Source organism: Palaemon carinicauda, chromosome 22, assembly GCF_036898095.1.
Source record: "Palaemon carinicauda isolate YSFRI2023 chromosome 22, ASM3689809v2, whole genome shotgun sequence".
NCBI lineage: Eukaryota > Metazoa > Arthropoda > Malacostraca > Decapoda > Palaemonidae > Palaemon > Palaemon carinicauda.
Genome location: NC_090746.1, coordinates 66,414,545 through 66,419,278, shown reverse-complemented (window position 1 = coordinate 66,419,278; position 4,734 = coordinate 66,414,545). Strand labels below are relative to the sequence as shown.

The 4,734-nt window shown below is 34.2% G+C and overlaps 1 protein-coding gene across 1 annotated transcript in view; it reads left to right on the top strand.

Moving 5' to 3' along the window:
• Positions 1 to 2,609: 2,609 nt before the first annotated feature.
• Positions 2,610 to 4,734, top strand: part of Arpc5 (Actin-related protein 2/3 complex, subunit 5) — an 18,305-nt gene continuing 16,180 nt past the window's right edge. The window contains exon 1 of the mRNA XM_068346320.1: positions 2,610 to 2,754. The gene's annotated coding sequence lies outside the window, so the exon portion shown is untranslated. The remainder of the gene's footprint in view (positions 2,755 to 4,734) is intronic.

Here is a 4,734-nt window from a genome sequence, read left to right as displayed (position 1 = left end):
GTATATATATTTATTCATTTAAGAGTATCTATAATTAGCATAAATTAATAATTGATGAATCAATGACTTCTGTTAAATGGATAAATAAATATATAAGCAAAACTGTATAAATTTTGTCCGCTTAGACTAACTTGAGAATTTTGGTTAATTAATGTTTACTTATTTTGTATCTATTCTAAGAGCAATTGTGATAAACATTTTGTCTAACCCACCAATTAAGAGCTAAAATGCTCATTTGGAGTTACGTACTTTAATGATAATTATAAAAACGAGAGATTGTGAAAGACAGTTTTAATCCTGAACTGAATGTGATTTAATTATTATTATTATTATTATTATTATTATTATTATTATTATTATTATTATTATTATTATTATTATTATTATTATTATTATTACAAGCTCAGCTATAAACCGAGTTGTAAAAAACAGGATGCTATAAGCCCAATTGCTCCAACAGTGAGGAAGGAAACAAGGAAATAAATAAACTACAAAAGAAGTGATGAACAGTTAAAATGAAATATCTTCAGGACTGTAACAACATCAAAATAAATCTTTCATATGCAAACTATAAAATCTTTAGAAAAAAACAAGGGGAAGAGAAATAAGATAGAATAGTGTGCCCGAGTGCACCGTAAAGCAAGAGAACGCTGCCCCCAAGACAGTGGAAGACCAATACCATGGTGCAGGAGAGGCTATGGCACTACCCAACACTAGAGAACAATGTTTTGATTTTGGAGTGTCCTTCTCCTACAAAACCTGCTTACCGTAGTTAAAGAGTCTCTTCTACCCTCACCAAAAGGAAAGTGGGAAAGTAGCAGCTGAACAATTACAGTGCAGTAGTTAATTGAGCGAAGAAGAATTTTTTGGTAATCTCAGAGATGTCAGGTGAATGACAGGGGAGCATGAGGAAAGAATCATCATCATCATTATCATCTCCTCCCACGCCTATTGACGCAAAGGGCCTCGGCTAGATCTCGCCAGTCGTCTCTATCTTGAGCTTTTAATTCAATACTTCTCCATCCATCATCTACTTCGCACTTCATAGTCCTCAGTCATATAGGCCTGGATCTTCCAACTCTTCTAGTGCCTTGTGGAGCCCATCTGAACGTTTGGTGAACTAATCTCTCTTGGGGAGTGCGAAGAGCATGCCCAAACCATCCCCATCTACCCCTCATCACGAGGAAAGAATAGGTCAGACTATTCAGTGTGTGTGTGTGTGTGTGTGTGTGTAGGCAAATGAATATTAACCGTAACTAGAGAAAAGGATCCGTGTACTGTGGCCAGTCAAAGGACCCAATAACTCTCTAGCGGTAATATCTCAATAGGTGGTTGGTGCCCTGGCCAACCTACTACCCACCGTATTCAGAATTTGACAATTAGTGTGCTGAACATTACATAAGCAAACATTAAAGCTAAAATAAAAGGAAGTTACCACAGTTGGGAACAAGGTCGTAACTTGTTGCGTTGTAGAAAGTAGTAGAAATAAAACATTGGATGTTTATCAGTATGGTATATATCCAATTGCAGTAATTTTAAAATAAGTAAAATTAAGAGGCGTTGGATCCTTTCTATAAGGTGACTCAGTATCTGCAAACTTATTTTATAATGTGAACAACCTATAATTCAAATGTCTTATGTATGGCCCACGTCACACAAATATACGTGATTCTATAGATTATATAAAGTTGTCTCTTTACATATGACCAATATTCACGTAAGTTAAATTAAGAAACTACAGAAAAATATTTCTTAGAGAGAGAGAGAGAGAGAGAGAGAGAGAGAGAGAGAGAGAGAGAGAGAGAGAGAGAGAGAGAGAGAGAGAGAGAGAGAGAGAGAGAGAGAGAGTCCACCTATAGCCCAAAATTGAATAGTATCACAGATAGTCGTAACATAAATTTTTCATCTTTTCATCAAAATCGTGTCTAAAGGGGCCCATGCACGTTAAAAAAAAAAAAAAAGCGTCAAAATCTTGCATCAAAATTTTGACGTGTAACTTTGATACAAAATTTTGATGCATAATTGCCCACACACGTTTAGGCGTTTTTTCCCATCAAAATTCAGTATTGTCAAAATCTTCGACATGGTGTGTGTGTGTATATATATATATATATATATATATATATATATATATATATATATATATATATATATATATATATATATATATATATTTATATATATATATATATATATATATATATATATATATATATATATATATATATATATATTAGTTTAACATTTATAAGTTATGTATTACACGGGTTGGCACAGTAGGCTTTGAAAATTACAATTGCCATTGTATATTAGGTGCTAAGTTCTTTTATTTTATTTTTTTTTTTTTTCAATTCAAGACCCAAATTTTAAGCAATCGTCTCGATGCAAAATTATTGTTAAAAATATGTCATTTACCCTGCCACAGAAAGTCAATTTCATGTAAAGTGAGATGCTAATGAAATAAATGTTTGACAATAAAATATATAAAAAGGTATTAATTAAGTTTGTAAATTAAACAATAAATCCATTTTAAACATTATATAGTGATTTAAAGCAAATATTCATTTTTAAACGTAAAATATTATAACATTCAGTTACCTACATGACTGTTTACATCCTGTTTCCCCATCTGGGAGGTGCTCCTTATCTCTGGTTGACACATCAGAACTCATAAGTGTCTTGTTTCTCCCTAAAATTTAGTTTACCCGGTGTTTATTTGTATTAATAATAATTATTACTATTTGTTGATTAAATGTAAGTATTTTGCATCACGATATACCGTTGGTATTTTTTTTAGATGAAACATTGACGCCCTTTGGGAAATGGATCGTTTCTTTAATTAGCATTTAAGCAACATTAGGGTATAGGTTACCTTAGTCATGTCTAATGCTAGATTCACCTTCAAATCGTAACTTGTACTTTTAAGATCATAATTTCTGTGTATCGTCATGTCCAATTAACGTAGCTCAGTACAGTTCTTTCTTCTATCTCGTTAGTCCCACTGTGTTGTGGCCTTTAGGGTTACTATGGACCGTAATCAAACACACTTGTACTTATATTTTTCTTCATTATATTGTCTACCACATACATTCGCAGTTTTACCTTAGCTATTACTTTAAACTCTGACCTTATCACTAATTTTTCATGCACCAGATACTGTACTACATTCAATTTACCTTTTCTCAAAATTAAGACACCAGATTTTTCTCAGTAAAAGTATCAAGAGTCATTGTATAGCATCCTAACCTAAACTAACGGGGCTAATACCCCCTGCGACCCTCCTAGAGACTGCCATATTCTAAGCAACACGGTTGGAAATAAGTTAATTATGGGGCATGGCCGTTATCATACGTACGCACCAAATGTAGAAAAAAAAACTTGATACTTAGCTAATCCAACTAAACTAGTTTGGTACAGTGGTTATCTTCTCCTACCACCTTCAAGCTGTACATAACTATCTTCCTTCCCAGCTGTTGGAGCCTCTATGTTTTACCACCTTGTTTATTTTTCCTGTAGCTGTTTACCACTTGCTCCTCCACACACCTCTGCTGCTGCTGGCTCCAAAATCTCTTTCGGAACATCCCGTAGCTCCTCAAGCATTTCTGACGTTCCAATAACATATATCTCTTTGGCCCTTAACACTTTACTTCTGAACTCTCGTGCCTTCTCCACCTTGAGCTTCCAATTTTTAATCTTCTTATTCCTGGCTTGGGCTTTTCTATTCCTTATTGCTTTCTACCAAAAATATACTACCATTCAAAATATGCCATACTCTCTTGATCTTTCACCAATTTTAAACCCATGACCATGTCACTGATATGGGTGGACTTCAATAACATCTATGAAATTCTTCTGCAAATCTTTTGAGACAACCTGGCGCACGATGCAGTGTTCATACCTAAACTGACCTGTTGTAGGGTACTGCTTTCTTACTCAGTCGTAGTATCAGACTACTAATATGATGAAGCAATACACTGTATTTGGGTTAAAATTAAAATCTACATATAATTTCTTGTAATATATATCTTCCCTTAATTGGTCTTTTCTCGGCTGTGGCTGTCTTTGCTTGCAGTTAGATATTTGTGGCAGGCATGTATAGATCTAAACTTTCAGATAAGGAACTACAGCTATATAGTGAATAGAGAAATTTTGGAACTGAAGAGGAGGGCGGGTAGTGTGGAAACTGTTGTTGTAGAACAACATTTTGGGAATTATACTTTGAAACTCTTAATTGGTTAAAAAAAGTCGGCCATTGATTACATCAAACAAATATAAAAAAAATTTCCCACAAGCGATCGCAAACAACGCATGTGCATAACCCACCTTCAGTATCCCAAAATAAACAATGGACGAAATCAGTGGTGTTCCATTCTAGTCGATTTATATGTAAATTATTATGCCCGCATTCCCCATTTGTCACATGGATAAACTTGGCAAAACTGCCATGAGTCATCGGTTTCATATAGAAAATTCCTACTTGGGTAGAAGTTGAAGTATCATATACGCCTAATTACCAAAATAAGATTAGGGAAGTTATTAGAAGTCGTAACCTGAACGTGAAGATTTCAAACATAAATTAACATCGGAGTTTGAAAGGCCAAAGAAGGCATGACTTATTGCAGCTCCCTAGGTCAGGTTAGGAGGGACTTTTCTCTACTTTCTGATGTGATACATTATTCTATGTTAGACTGAATGAGGAAAGTGTAGGTTAGAGTTTGTTTCAGCATTACTATT